The following is an 18,336-nucleotide window of genomic DNA, read 5'->3' on the forward strand; positions in this document are numbered from 1 at the left end:
ACCTCTTCCTTCAAGCCGGAAGAAGGAAGTGCGCGGTAGTGAGTTTTGCAACCTGTCCAATAGGACGCGTGCAAGACGTTTGGAACGCAGGAAAGACAATGGACTTATGGGTAACTAACCCCCTCTCTCCCAGTCGCACAGCTGAGGCAATTAAGCCACATCTAAATCATGTATTCGAGTGCTTAGGGACTCGTGAGCCCACCACTGTTCATCTATTGACTTTCAAGGGGCAAATTTACATTGCTGCCATTCTTTCTTTCTTTGGCAGAGACCTCAAATCTGGTACAGTCAGTCACTGGGAGACTGGGGTTTAAATTCTGAAAAGGGGGTGGGCCACAAACAGCCAATCAGATCTGTTTAATTTCAATGGGAAAATGCAACTTATTGATGCCAAAGACCCCAAAGCTCATAAACTTGGTCATTGAGTGACTGTATGTCAAGGTTAGAAATGGTAGGCAGAGCCCAAAACAACTTTTTACATGGGAAAATATAAACTGCAGCCGTACGCTGTTAATGGCAGGGTTCTCAAACTTGACACAGTTGGTCACTTGGTGACTGGGATTAATATTCAGCAAAGTGGGTGGAGCCTACAACAGCATATCAAAATTCACCTATTGCTTTTCAAGGGGAATATTAAAACTGCTGCTATTCTTACACGGTGAATAGCAGAGGCCTTAAAGGGAAGGTTCACAGTTGGGGGCAAAAAAATAAAAATGCACATCCACTTACCTGGGGCTTCCTCCAGCCCGTGGCAGGCAGGACGTGCCCTCGCCGCCGCTCCGCAGGCTCCCGGTCGCCTCCGATGGCGCACCCAACCTGGCCAGGCCCGGCTGCCAGGTCGGGCTCTTCTGCACTCCAAAGTGCGCATCACGCGGGCGCGCTGACATCATCGGACGTCCTCCAGGCTGTACTGCGCAGGCTCAGTAGTTCTGCGCCTGCGCAGTACAACCTGGAGGACGTCCGATGACGTCAGCGTACCCGCGTGAGGCGCACTTTGGATCGCAGAAGAGCCCGACCTGGCAGCCGGGCCTGGCCAGGTCGGGTGCGCCACTGGAGGCGACCGGGAGCCTGTGGAGCGGCGGCGAGGGCATGTCCTGCCTGCCACAGGCTGGAGGAAGCCCCAGGTAAGTGGATGTGCATTTTTATTTTTTTCCCCCCACCGTGAACCTTCCCTTTAAACCTGCTACAGTCAGTTATTAAGTGACGGGGTTCAAATTCACTAAAGAGAGCCAAAAGAAATTTCACTGGGAAAATATAAACTGCAGCCCTTAAAAGTGTATATTAATGGCAGGGTTCTCAAACTTTGCCCAAATGGTCACTGGTAGAGATGGCCCGAATGGTTCGTCGGCGAACGGTTCCCGGCAAACTTCGGGGGTTCGCGATCGCGGATAACCGCAAACTTTCCTGGAAGTTCGGTTCGCCCCCATAATGCTCCATTAGGGTCAACTTTGACCCTCTAAATCACAGTCAGCAGGCACATTGTAGCCAATCAGGCTACACTCACCCCTGGAGCCACTTACCCCCTTATATAAGGCAGGGAGCGCTGGCCATTACACTCACTCATGTGCCTGCAGTAGTGAGAGAAGGGACAGTTGCTGGCAGACTCTCATAGGGAAAGATTAGTTAGGCTCTTGTAGGCTTGTTAGCTTTCTCCTGGCTGATTCTAATTGCTAAAATAGCACCCCACAACAGCTCTTTTGAGAGCTAATCTTGTTCTTATGATTATTTTTTTCTGTGAGTCCCACTGACACTTGTGTTGCATTATAGACAGCCTTGATAATTCATACTGTGTGTGTGCCACTGCCAGGCCCAGCACATTCAGTGACTACCTGTGTGAACATTGTAATACCCAGTACTGCACATACCTACCTTTTGTGTTCAGTGAACCCACCTCATCACTGCATATACAGTTGTGTTCAAAATTATTCAGCCCCCACTGAAATTGAGTGTTTCGGCCAGTTTGACATCGATTTTGATCATTTCAGTCATGTTGTTTACAATTAAATCAAAGAGGCACTTGTAAGTCAGACAAATATAACATTTATAATGAAATAACCACACATGTCTTTTCTGTGCTCACATCATTATCAGTTTTATTCAACCCCCAAGTGACATTCATTCTTAGTACTTAGTACAACATCCTTTTCCAGTTATAACAGCTTTTAAACGTGAAGCATAGCTTGACACAAGTGTCTTGCAGTGATCTACGGGTATCTTATCCCATTTTTCATGGGCAAAAGCCTCCACTTCAGTCACATTCTTAGGCTTGCGCGCTGCAACTGCTTTCTTTAAGTCCCACCAGAGGTTCTCAATCGGATTTAAGTCTGGTGACTGTGATGGCCACTCCAAAATGTTCCAGCCTTTAATCTGCAACCATGCTCTAGTGGACTTGGAGGTATGCTTGGGATCATTGTCCTGTTGAAAGGTCCAACGTCTCCCAAGCCTCAGGTTTGTGACGGACTGCATCACATTTTCATCCAATATCTCCTGGTACTGAAGAGAATTCATGGTACTTTGCACACTCTGAAGCTTCACTGTACCTGTAGAAGCAAAAAAGCCCCAAAGCATGATTGGCACCCCGCCATGCTTCACAGTAGGCAAGGTGTTCTTTTCTTCATAGGCCTTGTTCTTCTTCCTCCAAACATAGCGTTGATCCATGGGCCCAAACAGTTCTAATTTGTTTTCATCAGTCCACAGAACGCTATCCCAAAACTTTTCTGGTAGTATTCAGTGGACTGATGAAACAAAATTAGAACTGTTTGGGCCCATGGATCAATGCAATGTTTGGAGGAGGAAGAACAAGGCCTATGAAGAAAAGAACACCTTGCCTACTGTGAAGCATGGCGGAGGGGTCAATCATGCTTTGGGGCTGTTTTGCTTCTGCAGGTACACGGAAGCTTCAGCATGTGCAAGATACCATGAATTCTCTTCAGTACCAGGAGATATTGGATGAAAATGTGATGCAGTCCTCCCAAACCTGAGGATTGGGAGACGTTGGACCTTTCAACAGGACAATGATCCCAAGCATACCTCCAAGTCCACCAGAGCATGGTTGCAGATTAAAGGCTGGAACATTTTGAAGTGGCCATCGCAGTCACCAGACTTAAATCCGATTGAGAACCTCTGGTGGGACTTAAAGAAAGCAGTTGCAAGCCTAAGAATGTGACTGAACTGGAGGCTTTTGCCCATGAAGAATGGGCTAAGATACCCGTAGATCGCTGCAAGACACTTGTGTCAAGCTATGTTTCACGTTTAACTACTTCAGGACCGCCCCCAGCCGATGGGAGGCGGCAAAGTCCGGGCCTAAATGACCGCAATACGCCCATCGGCGGGGGCGGCATCAGAGGTGGCTGTGCGGCGATCGCGTCATTAATGACGCGATCGCCGCTGGCAATAGGCTCTGCCCACCCTGCTCGGGAAACCCGCCGGCCAATTAGCAGCGCCGGCGGGTTTCAAATGCGGCGATCGGGCCAAACAGAGGAGTATAATACACTTTGTGATTGTAACAAAGTGTATTATACTGGCTGCCTCCTCCGCTGATGGTCACTTGTTGTGCAACCATCAGAGAGGACAGGCAGTCCTATCAGAGAAGTATACCAGCGCACTTTGCCCCACACAGACCCCCCGATCGCCCACCCCAGCCCTCAGAACCCCCCCTGACCACCCCAGCACACCAGTATCTGCACCCCACCACCCACCTAAAAACCCATCAATCACTCCCTGTCACTATCTAGCAACGCTATCCAATAGGTTAGGTCCCTAACTGCCCCCTAGGGTCCCCTGATCACCCCCCTACCCTCAGATCCCCCCCAGACCCCCCCCCTGTATACTGTATACAGCTGTATAGCTGCCTTACCCACTGATCACCTGTCTATCACCCATCTATCACCTGTCTATCACCCCTTGTCACCACCCCCCATCAGCGCAGACCCTAAACTGTCCCTTGGGGGTACCTGATCACCCACCCAGACCCTCATATTGCCCTCAGACCCCCCTCCTGATAACCTCCCCAGTGCATTATTTACATCTATTCTCCCCTGTAATCCCTCACTGATCTCCTATCGTCACCCCCTGTGTCTGCCACCCACCAGATCAGGACCCAGTCTGCCCCGTGCGGGCACCTAATCAACCCCCCACACCCTCAGATCGCCCTCAGACCCCCCCCCCCCCAATCACCTTCCAAGTGCATTGTATTTGATTGTGCTGTAATTGTATTTGATTGTGCTGACATTCAATTTCATTGTGCTGACATTCAATTTGATTGTGCTGACATTCTATTTGATTGTGTTGTAATTGTATTTCATTGTCCCGTGATTGGCTTTGATTGTCCCGCAATTGGCTTTGATTGTCCCGTAATTGGCTCTGATTGTCCCGTGATTGGCTTTGATTGCACTGTGACCTGTGATTGCCCTGTGATTGGCTTTGATTGGCCCGTGATCGGCTTTGATTGTCCCGTGATTGGTTTGATTGCCCTGTGATTGCCCTGTGATTGGCTTTGATTGGCCTGTGATTGGCTTTGATTGTGCCGTGATTGGTTTGATTGCCCTGTGATTGGCTTTGATTGGCCTGTGATTGGCTTTGATTGTCCCATGATTGGCTTTGATTGTCCCGTGAATTGAGTGCCCTGTGATTGCCTTTGATTGTCCTGTGATTGTTTCTGATTGCCTCTGATTCCCCACTCGCCACCACCCCCCTGTCACTATCCTAGTGATCTAAAAACAGTGATCAGTGAAAACTGTCACTTTTTTAGTATCACTAGTGTTAGCATTTAGGCCAGTTAGCTAGGCCCCTTTGTAAGTGTCAGTTAGTGCTCAGCCCACTGCACCACAGTCACTAATTAGTGTCATCACTGTCTCTAATCAACATTGGTACTATATAGTATCTGTAAGTGCTCATTACTGATCGCAGTCAGATCTATTAGGGTCACTAGGATCCACAAAAAAACGCAGTGTTTGCCCGATCAGGCCTGATCGTTCGCCTGCACTTGCGTTCAGCCCACCCCACCGCAGTGACAGATTTTTTTTTCTTCTGATCACTGCAAAAACCACTGTACACTAGCTGTGCACTGTAAACATCAGTTTTTTTTTTTTTTTTTTTTTATCAAAACTCAGTGACCACAGCTTTCTACCTCTCAAATACTCCCTTTTGCTAGGTAGGTGCTCTTTTTTTCTGGGTAGTCTCAGAGGAATACCCCCTAAATTTAGCAGTCCACCATGGCAAGAAAGGGGTATTCCGATGATGAGGTTCTCAGGTACATGGCCCAGTCGGATGAGGACGATTGGGACGCCTCATTCGACGAATCTTCCGGGTCAGAGCTTGAACCTGAATTGAGCAGTGGCTCACTGACCGATAGTGATGACGAGGTTGAGGTCCCGGCTAGAGCCAGGCGTACCACACCCCATGTTGTTGGACAGCAGGTGGCGCAGGATCGGCCTCAAGGGCAGCAGAGTGGTGTTCGTGCTGGTCTGAGATTTCATGGTGGGGCAGGCACCAGCAGCACAACATCTCCTGGATCTAGAACCAGTACTTCCGTAGACCCTGGTGAAGTGGCGAGCACCAGCATGGAAGTTGAAACTGGTTCGGTGGCACGTGCAGTAAGATCCCAGTCGCAGCCACCAAGAAGACGGGCCCGTACTACCCCTAGTTTACCAGAGGTGCTGGCAAACCCAAATTGGCAATCCCCTGATTCCGCCGCACCCGTACTTCCCCCTTTCACCGCCCAGTCTGGAGTCCAGGTGGAGACAGATAATCTAGGCTCGGCCCTAGACTTTTTCTATCTGTTCTTCACCCAGGATCTCTTAGACTTAATTGTGGCAGAGACCAACCGTAAGGCCACACAATATATAACCGCCAATCCGGAAAAGTTCCTTGCCCAGCCTTTTCGGTGGAAACCAGTCCAAGTTTCCGAAATTAAAATTTTTTTGCGCCTTCTCCTTCACACGGGACTAGTAAAGCAGAATGTGTTGCGGTCTTATCGGTCTACGGACCCAGCATATCATGTTCCCCTGTACTGTTCTGCCATGTCCAGGACACGATTAGAGAACATCCTGCGCATCCTGCACTTCAGTAGCAACGAAACCTGTCATCGAAGTGACCACCCTGCTTTTGACCGGCTCCACAAAATTCGACCCCTTACAGACCACCTGTCATCCAGATTTGCAGATGCTTATACCCCTGACCAGGACATCTGCGTAGACGAGTCCCTCATACGTTTTACCGGGCGCCTTCGCATCAAACAGTACATCCCAAACAAGCGCGCCCGGTATGGGGTGAAACTGTATAAGCTCTGTGAAAGGGCCACAGGCTATACATCTTATTTTAGGGTCTATGAGGGAAAAGACTCAAAATTGGAGCCGGTCGGATGCCCTGACTACCTGGGGAGCAGTGGAAAGGTTGTGTGGGACTTGGTGTCACCCTTGTTCCAGAAGGGGTACCATCTTTTTGTGGACAATTATTACACAAGTGTGGCCCTCTTTCAGCACTTAAAAATAGAAAAAATCCGAAGCTGTGGCACCGTGCGGCCTAGTCGCCGGGGCTTCCCCCAACGGCTCATTACCACTAGACTTGAACAGGGGCAGAGGGCCGCCTTGTGTGCTGACGACCTGCTCGCGGTGAAATGGAAGGACAAGAGGGAGGTTTACTTCCTGTCCACCATTCACGCAGACACGACAGTTGAAATTCAACGGCGAACTGAGGTCATTGAAAAACCCCTTGTCGTCCACGAGTATAATACTAACATGGGAGGGGTGGACTTCAATGACCAGAGGTTAGCGCCCTATTTAGTTGCCCGAAAAACAAGACGCTGGTATAAAAAAAGTGTCTTTTTACCTCATTCAATTGGCAATTTACAACAGCTTTGTTCTCTACAGTAAGGCTGGGAGAACTGGATCGTTTATTCAATTTCATAAACAGAACGTGATGAAACTCCTGTATCCAGGAGGTGCCGTGGCCCAACCCCAAGATGCAACTAGCCGGCTGCATGGAAGACATTACGCCTATCCTATTCCGAGTACCCCAGGTCACCGAATCCGAAGAAAACGTTGTCGTGTCTGCAGCAGGGCTGGAATAAGGTGTGACACCACTGTTTATTGTCCCACCTGTCCTGACCAGCCTGGCCTATGCCTAGGGGAGTGTTTTGAGAGGTACCACGAGCAGGTACACTATTAGAGAGTAGGGAACTCCAATCACAGCGGTAGGCACACAAGGGTCTCTCAGTGCTATTTCACACTGCTGCGATGCGTTAGGGCAAAATGCCTAGTGAAAGTCACACTTTGCGGTCCCCCCCTACGCCGGAAGTGCTTGACTTAACGCTAGTGCATGCCTACGTTACTGCGTGGCTTCTGTGGCAATATCGATCGGCCGGAAGTCATGTTAGTCTATGGCGACGCAGTTCATTACTAGGCCGAATGCTACTCTTGTGGTATTGCCTGAAGGTCTGTTTTGGACGATACGGTGCGGCGGGCTCGACCCACCGGATACGTCAATATGCAGTGTGAAACCAAACATCGGGTTTCCAGAGACCCTAATACACAGGGCTGCCAGAAACCTCTCCTTTCACTTGGGACAAATTGCGTAATGTACTTTGCCACAACTCTGTGCGATTTACACTTCGCACTTTGTCCCATGGGGGAGGAGAGGTTTGTCCTTGGGAGGTAAGTTAAAAAAAACCAAAAAACAGGTAAGCAAAAAAGTTAATGTTTGGTTCGCAATGTTAAGGTTTTGATTAAAAAAGTTCAAAGTTTATTAATGTTAATGAAGTAATTGCTTTGCTGCTTGCTTGTTTTTTGTTTTTTTTTTGTATTTTTTTTTCTCTTTTTCCATCCATTAACCTTCCAGGTGGACCGAGCGAACGACTAACCAGCTGCAGCACTGATGGTGCATCCTGACAGAACATTGCGCGTCTGTCAGGTTACACAAAATCGGTGCATGCAGCGCTGCAGGACGAGATTTCTCCTCCGCGGTCAAAAAGATACGTTTGCCGAGGCATATGGGCCGAGGAGTGGTGTTGGGGTTCATACGCTTTGGCAAGCACTTTGTATCAAAAAAAGAACTCTGGCAATGATTTGTTTATCCACATCGATCGATGTGAATGGATAAATCGGGTTTGCCAGGGCATACGAGCTGGTGGGTTTGGATTTTTGGGGCGGCAGCTCCTATGTCCTGGCAGACGCCTTCCCCTCTTTTTTTTTTTCACATTTTTTTGGCAGATATTTTTTCATCCACATTGATTGATTGATTGTTTGATGTTCATTTTTGAGAAATTTCGTTTCAAGACTACTCCTCACGGTTTAGGGCCCCTAAAATGCCAGGACAGTATAGGAACCCCACAAATGACCCCATTTTAGAAAGAAGACACCCCAAGGTATTCCGTTCGTAGTACGGTGAGTTCATAGAAGATTTTATTTTTTGTCACAAGTTAGCGGAAATTGATTTTTATTGGTTTTTTTCACAAATTGTCATTTTCCGCTAACTTGTGACAAAAAATAAAATCTTCTATGAACTCCCCATACTACTAACGGAATACCTTGAGGTGTCTTCTTTCTAAAATGGGGTCATTTGTGGGGTTCCTATACTGTCCTGGCATTTTAGGGGCCCTAAACCGTGAGGAGTAGTCTTGAAACAAAATTTCTCAAAATGACCTGTGAAATCCTAAAGGTACTCATTGGACTTTGGGCCCCTTAGCGCAGTTAGGGTGCAAAAAAGTGCCACACATGTGGTATCGCCAAACTCAGGAGAAGTAGTATAATGTGTTTTGGGGTGTATTTTTATACATACCCATGCTGGGTGGGAGAAATATCTCTGTAAATGGACAATTGTGTGTAAAAAAAACAAAAAATTGTCATTTGCAGAGAGATATCTCCCACCCAGCATGGGTATGTGTAAAAATACACCCCAAAACACATTAAACTACTTCTCCCGAGTGCGGCGATACCCCATGTGTGGCACCTTTTTGCACCCTAACTGCGCTAAGGGGCCCAAAGTCCAATGAGTACCTTTAGAATTTCAAGGGTCATTTTGAGACATTTGTTTTCAAGACTACTCCTCACGGTTTAGGGCCCCTAAAATGCCAGGGCAGTATAGGAACCCCACAAATGACCCCATTTTAGAAAGAAGACACCCAAAAGGTATTCCGTTAGGAGTACAGTGAGTTCATAGAAGTTTTTATTGTTTGTCACAAGTTAGCGGAAAATGACACTATGTGAAAAAAAACCAATAAAAATTAAATTCCGCTAACTTGTGGCAAAAAATAAAATCTTCTATGAACTCACTGTACTCCTAACGGAATACCTTTGGGTGTCTTCTTTCTAAAATGGGGTCATTTGTGGGGTTTCTATACTGTCCTGGCATTTTAGGGGCCCTAAACCGTGAGGAGTAGTCTTGAAAACAAATGTCTCAAAATGACCCTTGAAATCCTAAAGGTACTCATTGGACTTTGGGCCCCTTAGCGCAGTTAGGGTGCAAAAAAGTGCCACACATGTGGTATCGCCGTACTCAGGAGAAGTAGTATAATGTGTTTTGGGGTGTATTTTTACACATACCCATGCTGGGTGGGAGAAATCTCTCTGTAAATGGACAATTGTGTGTAAAAAAAATCAAAAGATTGTCATTTACAGAGATATTTCTCCCACCCAGCATGGTATGTGTAAAAATACACCCCAAAACACATTATACTACTTCTCCTGAGTACGGCAATACCACATGTGTGACCCCTTTTTGCAGCCTAGGTGCGCTAAGGGGCCCAACGTCCAATGAGCACCTTTAGGCTTTACAGGGAGCTTACAATTTAGCACCCCCCAAAATGCCAGGACAGTAAATACACCCCACAAATGACCCCATTTTGGAAAGTAGACACTTCAAGGTATTCAGAGAGGGCTATGGTGAGTCCGTGGCAGATTTCATTTTTTTTTTGTTACAAGTTAGCAGAAATCGAATTTTTTTTTTTCACAAAGTGTCATTTTCCGCTAACTTGTGACAAAAAATAAAATCTTCTATGAACTCACCATGCCTCTTTGTGAATACTTTGGGATGTCTTCTTTCCAAAATGGGGTCATTTGGGGGGTATTTATACTATCCTGGAATTTTAGCACCTCATGAAACCTGACAGGTGCTCAGAAAAGTCAGAGATGCTTTAAAATGGGAAAATTCACTTTTGGCACCATAGTTTGTAAACGCTATAACTTTTACCCAATCCAATAAATATACACTGAATGGTTTTTTTAATCAAAGACATGTAGCAGAATAACTTTCGCGCTCAAATGTATAGGAAATTTTACTTTATTTGAAAAATGTCAGCACAGAAAGTTAAAAAAGTCATTTTTTTTTTACAAAATTCATGTCTTTTTTAATGAATATAATAAAAAGTAAAACTCGCAGCAGCAATCAAATAGCACCAAAAGAAAGCTGTATTAGTGACAAGAAAAGGAGGTAAAATTCATTTAGGTGGTAGGTTGTATGACCGAGCAATAAACCGTGAAAGCTGCAGTGGTCTGAATGGAGAAAAAGGCTCTGGTCCTTAAAGAGAAACTCCAACCAAGTATTGAACTTTTTCCCAATCAGTAGCTGATACCCCATTTTACATGAGAAAGACAATGATTTTCACAAACAGACCATCAGGGGGCGCTGTGTGACTGATTTTGTGCTGAAACCCCTCCCACAAGAGGCTCTGAATACCGCGGTACTGCTGGCAAACTGCCACAATGTAACAATGTTCAGAGACAGGAAATAGCTGTTATTAGCTGTCTGTAACAGACAGAGCAGCTAGAAACAGCTAAATAACCTGCCCACAGTAACAATGTCACCATGTAATAAATGTCAGAATGTGAATCTGGGAGAGGAAAGATTTTACAATGAGCAAACACTGACTAAATCATTTATACATAATTATGGTAAAAAATGAAGCACTTTTTTTACTACATTATTTTCACTGGAGTTCCTCTTTAAGGGGCGAAAAGACTGTGGTCCTCAAGTGGTTAAAAGCTGTTATAACTGGAAAAGAATGTTGTACTAAGTACTAAGAATGAATGTCACTTGGGGGTTGAATAAAACTGATAATGATGTGAGCACAGAAAAGACATTTGTAGTTATTTATAATGAAATTATATTATGTATGTTATATTTGTCTGACTTACAAGTGCCTCTTTGATTTAATTGTAAACAAGATGACTGAAATAATAAAAATCAATGTCAAACTGGCCAAAACACGCAATTTCAGTGGGGGTTGAATAATTTTGAACACAACTGTACCTACCTGTTGTGTTCAGTAAACCCACCTCATCACTGCATTTACCTACCTGTTGTGTTCAGTGAACCCACTTCATCACGTCGCAGGAGGCTTGTGCTGCTCGACGTTCCCATGGTATTGTTCGAGGCTGGGGGGAGGAGGAGGACTTACCCTACGTCACTGAGGAAGAGCAAGAGGATATGGATAGTACGTCTGGATCCAACTTTGCGCAGATGGCGTCTTTCATGCTGTCCAGCCTGTTGAGGGACCCCCGTATAAAAAAACTCAAGGGGAATGAGCTGTACTGGGTGGCCATGCTACTAGACCCTCGGTATAGGCACAAAGTGACAGACATGTTACCAACTCACCTGAAGGCAGAAAGGATGCAGCACATGCAGAATAAGCTGGCAACTATGCTTTACAATGCGTTTAAGGGTGATGTGACAGTACAACGCAATAAAGGTACCACTGGCAGTAATCCTCCTCCTCACCAGTCCACGCAGGCAAGGACAGGACGCTCCAGCGATCTCGGGGTGATGTCGGACATGCGGACATTCTTTAGTCCAACGCCTCGCAGTAGCCCTTTCGGGATCCACCCTCCAACAACGCCTGGACCGGCAGGTAGCCGACTACCTGGCCTTAAGTGTGGATGTACACACTGCGACTGCGAGCAGCGGCGATGAACCCTTGCTCTACTGGTTGCGCATGCTTGACCTGTGGCCAGAGCTGTCCCAATTCGCCATCCAACTTCTCTCTTGCCCTGCCGCAAGCGTCCTGTCAGAAAGGACCTTCAGTGCAGCTGGAGGCATTGTCACTGAGAAGAGAAGTCGCCTAAGTCATGACAGTGTTCAGTACCTGACCTTTATCAAAATGAACGAGGCATGGATCCCTGAGGGCTATTGCACGACCGAAGACTAAGTCAGTCCCCACACACAGCATCTATGCCTGCATGCCGCTTGACTGCCTTCTCCGCCACCACCACCACCAGGGTCCAGGACTCTAGGCAGATTCCAGAATTTTTAAGGCCGCTGCTAGCAGCGGCCGCTATACTAATTTTTCTTGGGCATGCACATGCCTGCCTAATTTTTCTGGCTGAACTGCAGGCGGCTGCAACAAAAAAAAAAGCATGTAGATGTGCCCATCCCCCTTCATGATCATTACCTTGCCGCGGTGAAGGGACTTGCGTATCACAATGAAGCAATGACTGCCGGCTATATGAGTGTCTCGGGTGGGGGTGGCACACCAAAGATAATAAGGTCGTTGTTTCATTGTGGTCAGACCAAATTTGATCAGCTGGAAAGTCACTGTTCTGTCATTCAGCTACATCAGCCGGGCGAGCATATGGGCTGAAAAGCCACCAAAAAAAGCCACCATCACCTGCACTCTCGTCATGGTGCGCACCAGTCCAGCACGGCCGTCACTACACAAACGGCTGTTTGCAGTCACTGCATACCTTTCACTGCATCTGTGACTGACTGCACATTATACCTGGCAGTCAGTGCATAACTTGCACTTGAATGGATACAGTTTTAAACAATTGAAAAATACAACCATCTACACTTTCAAACAATTTAAAAATACAACCATCTAAAGTTTCAAACAATTTAAAAATACAACCATCTACATTTTCAAACAATTTAAAAAAATGCCAAAAAAAAACCTTGCCCTCCGTAAAACATTCTTGGCAAATGCTTTCGACTTGGTTTGTCTTCCGCTGGGTCAAGGGTCCATCTGACCACAAATGCCTGGTCTGCAAACCACGGTCAGGGAAGCTACAGCATGGGTCTCAGCAGGCTCCCACTTCGGGCCGGAATCCAACCTTCATTCCCCGCGGTGACAATGGCAGACTTGCCATCTCAACCTGGTGAATCGCAGTGAAGGCACCATCAGACTTGCCCTCCATAACGGATTCCCGTTAAAGGATTTAAAGTTGATTGATTACAATTAGGGCCTCAAAAGGTCCTCCTGAGTCCTGTATTGTTATTTTTGGTCACTACCTCGGGGCGGGCATGCATGCCTGCCTGCCTGCTGCCCTCCTTGCCTGGATGTGTGGTGGACTGGTGGTAGCCGTTGATCAGGCTCCAAATTCAGAACGCAATACAACCATCTACACTTTCAGACAATTTAAAAATACAACCATCTAAAGTTTCAATCAATTTAAAAATACAACCATCTACATTTTCAAACAATTTTAAAAAATGCCAAAAAAAACTTGCCCTCCGTAAAACATTCTTGGCAAATGCTTTCCACTTGGTTTGTCTTCCACTGGGTCAAGGGTCCATCTGACCACAAATGCCTGGTCTGCAAAGCACGGTCAGGGCAGCTACAGCATGGGTCTCAGCAGGCTCCCACTTCGGGCCGCAATACAACCTTCATTCCCCGCGGTGACAATGGCAGACTTGCCCTCCATAACGGATTCCCGTTAAAGGATTTAAAGTTGATTCATTACAATTAGGGCCTCAAAGTGCTGTATTGCATGCCTGCCTGCTGCCCTCCTTGGATGTGCAGTGGTAGCCATTGCTCAGGCTCCACACCGGATTCCATCCCTCATTCCCTGGCCATTACCCGGGGTCACAAATGGCAGACTTGCCCGCCTCCATATGATTCTCGTGAAAGGAATGTGGTGTCATCTTTGCCCGCCATAACTGGTTCTCGTTAAAGGATTTAAAGTACATTCATTTCAAATACACAGCAGGGCCTCGAAAGTCCTCCTCCTGTATTGTTATTTTTGGTCACTACCTCGGGGCGGGCGTGCATGCCTGCCCGCTGCCCTCCTTGGATGTGTAGTGGTAGCCATTGCTCAGGCTCCACACCGGATTCCATCCCTCATTCCCCGGCCATTACCCGGGGTCACAAATGGCAGACTTGCCCGCCTCCATATGATTCTCGTGAAAGGAATGTGGTGTCATCTTTGCCCGCCATAACTGGTTCTCGTTAAAGGATTTAAAGTACATTCATTTCAAATACACAGCAGGGCCTCGAAAGTCCTCCTCCTGTATTGTTATTTTTGGTCACTACCTCGGGGCGGGCGTGCATGCCTGCCTGCTGCCCTCCTTGGATGTGTAGTGGTAGCCGTTGCTCAGGCTCCACACCGGATTCCATCCCTCATTCCCCGGCCATTACCCGGGGTCACAAATGGCAGACTTGCCCGCCTCCATATGATTCTCGTGAAAGGAATGTGGTGTCATCTTTGCCTGCCATAACTGGTTCTCGTTAAAGGATTTAAAGTACATTCATTTCAAATACACAGCAGGGCCTCGAAAGTCCTCCTCCTGTATTGTTATTTTTGGTCACTACCTCGGGGCGGGCGTGCATGCCTGCCTGCTGCCCTCCTTGGATGTGTAGTGGTAGCCGTTGCTCAGGCTCCACACCGGATTCCATCCCTCATTCCCTGGCCATTACCCGGGGTCACAAATGGCAGACTTGCCCGCCTCCATATGATTCTCGTGAAAGGAATGTGGTGTCATCTTTGCCCGCCATAACTGGTTCTCGTTAAAGGATTTAAAGTACATTCATTTCAAATACACAGCAGGGCCTCGAAAGTCCTCCTCCTGTATTGTTATTTTTGGTCACTACCTCGGGGCGGGCGTGCATGCCTGCCTGCTGCCCTCCTTGGATGTGTAGTGGTAGCTGTTGCTCAGGCTCCACACCAGATTCCATCCCTCATTCCCCGGCCATTACCCGGGGTCACAAATGGCAGACTTGCCCGCCTCCATATGATTCTCGTGAAAGGAATGTGGTGTCATCTTTGCCCGCCATAACTGGTTCTCGTTAAAGGATTTAAAGTACATTCATTTCAAATACACAGCAGGGCCTCGAAAGTCCTCCTCCTGTATTGTTATTTTTGGTCACTACCTCGGGGCGGGCGTGCATGCCTGCCTGCTGCCCTCCTTGGATGTGTAGTGGTAGCCGTTGCTCAGGCTCCACACCGGATTCCATCCCTCATTCCCCGGCCATTACCCGGGGTCTAGTCACAATGTCAGACTTGCCCGCCTCCATAGGATTCTCATTGTAGCGGTACTGAACAAGTACACAGCAAGTAGAAAATGTAATTTAAAAACAAAATGTAAGCTTTTTAACAATGCCATGGAAAGTTGAGAAGGAAGTCACACATTACCTGACATCACTGAGTGAGGAAGAGCAATCTCGCCATGTTGCGCAGTAGTCCAGCACGGCCATCACAACACACAACAAACAGCTATTTGCGCTTGCGTTACACAGTGAGTTTGGTGTGTCAGTGTGAAGCAGTACTCTAATTACACTCCCTGATTGATGTATACACATGCAAGATGTTTTAAAGCACGTTAGGCCTGCAATTTAGCATTCAATGTGATTTCTGCCCTTAAAACGCTGCTTTGCAACACATCCAGATTTTTTCCCGGGACTTTTGGCATGTATCCCACTCCGCCATGCCCCCCTTCAGGTGTTAGACCCCTTGAAACATCTTTTCCATCACTTTTGTGGCCAGCATAATTTTTTCTATTTTTCAAAGTTTGCCTCCCCATTGAAGTCTATTGCGGTTCGCGGAACCCGAACCTTCCGCGGAAGTTCGCGAACCCGGTTCGCGAACCTAAAATCGGAGGTTCGGCCCGTCACTAGTCAGCAGTCAGGTCGGCAGTCTTACCCATGATTGCGGTTTTGAGTAATGAACCAGGCTGGGAGTTTTTAAAAGCCTCAGGAATCTTTTGCAGGTGTTTAGAGTTAATTAGTTGATTCAGATGATTAGGTTAATAGCTCGTTTCGAGAACCTTTTCATGATATGCTAAATTTTTTAGATGGAATTTTGGGTTTTCATGAGCTGTATGCCAAAATCATCAATATTAAAACAATAAAAGGCTTGAACTACTTCAGTTGTGTGTAATGAATCTAAAATATATGAAAGTCTAATGTTTATCAGTACATTACAGAAAATAATGAACTTTATCACAATATGCAAATTTTTTGAGCAGGACCTGTACATTACGTCTGGATATAGCTTTCCTTCCTAAGGTAGTCTCTATGTTCCATCGATCTAAGGAGATATATATTCCTTCATTCTGTGAGAATCCAGTTAATGATAAAGAGAAACATCTTCAATGCCTGGATGTTAGAAGGTGTCTGCTCCATTATATAGAGAGAACTAGACCTTGGAGAAAGTCATAGGCAATCTTTGTTCTATTTTCCTGGAAGAGATATAGGAGAGAGAGAGCTTCAAAAAGTACATTGGCCAGATGGATCAAGCAGGTCATTGCAGAGGCTTATCAAGTTCAAGGTAAACAGTTGTCTTCAACCATCAGAGCTCATTCAACTAGAGGAGTCTCTACTTCATGGGCAGAGAGAGCAGGTGCCACAATTGAGCAGCTTTGCAGGGCTGCAACATGGTCCAGCCACACCACATTTGTGAAGAATTATAGACTTAACGTGGCGGCAAGCTCGGATCTGTCCTTTGGGAGAAAGGTCTTGCAGGCAGTGGTCCCTCCCTAGGTAAACTATATATTGTATATCGTCTTATTCAGGGGTGCTGTCCGAGTGACGTCCTGGGAAAGACCAAAATTACTTACGGTAATGCCTTTTCCAGTAGTCAGGAGGACAGCACCCCTACAACCCACCCTGTTTTGGGGTGAAAGATAAAGATTTATATCCTTGGTGTCCGTGTCTTCTTTTGTATTAACTGAGATAAGGTCTGACCTGCCTGCCTGATATACTGCTGCCTATTTGTTATGCAAATTCTTATTGTTTGAGCTTCCTGTCCACGGTGAGGGAGGGAGACAAGTCTCATTCAGGGGTGCTGTCCTCCTGACTACTGGAAAAGTAATTACCGTAAGTAATTTTGGTCTTTCTATGATCCTTTCATGATGACAAAGGCCAGAAAGAAGTAGGCAAAGGAATGCCCATTTTCACGTACGGCTAAGCGGTCTCACTCACTTTTTCCTATAACTGTATGGCAGCAGAGTGGCGCAGCGGAAGCATGCTGAGCCCATAACCCAAAGGTCGATGGATCGAAACCATCCTGTAAGGATCCGCTCAGCTGGCTGCACAGGCAGACAGCTGTTTGACCATTCCTTATGTCTGAAGGATGCAGGTCTCTGGATAAGAGACCTGGCTTTGCTTTGCAAGTTTCAGATCTGCTCTGCTGCTGAGGAATTTGCATACATTGGTTATGCAAATCATCTAGCTGTCTCCTTTGTAGGCTGGCAGTATAAAAAGCTATGTTTCCCAGAGTCCTTTGCTGGTCATCCTTTCAGGGTTTGTTGAAACACTCCTTGAGTGTCAGCCATGCTATTTCTTGTTAAAGTTATCTCAGAGTAATTCTTGGGACTGCACTAGGCAGCTTCCCTAGTGCAGTTAGCTTGCTATCTGTTTTGTCTGTATTGCCTTTCTGTTGCAATTGTCCTGTCACCAACGGTGGTTGTCAGGAAATCGTTCTGTCTGTCTGGGTTGCTAACCAGAGCAGCGGTCGCTACTGGTAGCCCCTTCTGTTAATCTGTCTGTCTTGTTTGGATCGCACTAGCCTCTAGCGGTAGCGGCTGTGGATCCTTCTGATCTTTGTTCTTGGAGTGTAGCTGGAGCAGCGGTTGCTACCGGCTACCTCATCTGCCTGTCGTGTTTGGATCGCACTAGCCTCTAGCGGTAGCGGCTGTGGATCCTTCTGATCTTTGTTCTTGGAGTATAGCTGGAGCAACGGTTTCTCCCTGCTATCTCATCTGTCTGTCGTGCTTGGATCGCACTAGCCCGTAGCGGCTGTGGATCCTTCTGATCTGCTTTCTTGTTTCTGAGCTCGGATCGCACTCGCTCTGACAGAAAGAGCAGTGGATCTTTCCTCTCGTATTCCTGTTTTTCGTTTGTCTGTCTTATCTGATACGAACGCTTGCTGTAGGCTCGGTGAGGTAACCGTTAAGCAAGCGCTCGCGTCCTCTGTTTCGTGTTTGTCTGTCAGTGGTTAGTTAGGCGTGCTTGTCTCTGTCGCACTTAACGTGCGGAGATCGCGCTGTAAACGCGTTCGCTGTTGCGAATGAGTGCGGTGTTCGCGTTTAGTTAGCGTTTGTTGTTTTCGTTGTTTTCTCATTGTTTGCTGTGCCTTTGCTCCTCTCGTGCCCTGTCCTTTTTCTGTCTGGTGTCTCTTGGCAATCGCCATT

At 46.8% G+C, this 18,336-nt stretch overlaps 1 protein-coding gene across 4 annotated transcripts in view; it reads right to left on the minus strand.

Moving 5' to 3' along the window:
• The window catches only part of LOC137532296 (NACHT, LRR and PYD domains-containing protein 3-like), a 784,203-nt gene that overhangs the window by 90,583 nt on the left and 675,284 nt on the right, over positions 1-18,336 (minus strand). The window contains exon 12 of one of the 4 annotated variants that reach the window (XR_011023906.1): positions 16,174-16,383. The exons of the other annotated variants lie outside the window; for them this stretch is intronic. The gene's annotated coding sequence lies outside the window, so the exon portion shown is untranslated. The remainder of the gene's footprint in view (positions 1-16,173; positions 16,384-18,336) is intronic. 4 annotated transcript variants of the gene reach the window in all.

This window comes from Hyperolius riggenbachi, chromosome 1 (assembly GCF_040937935.1).
Source record: "Hyperolius riggenbachi isolate aHypRig1 chromosome 1, aHypRig1.pri, whole genome shotgun sequence".
Taxonomy (NCBI): domain Eukaryota; kingdom Metazoa; phylum Chordata; class Amphibia; order Anura; family Hyperoliidae; genus Hyperolius; species Hyperolius riggenbachi.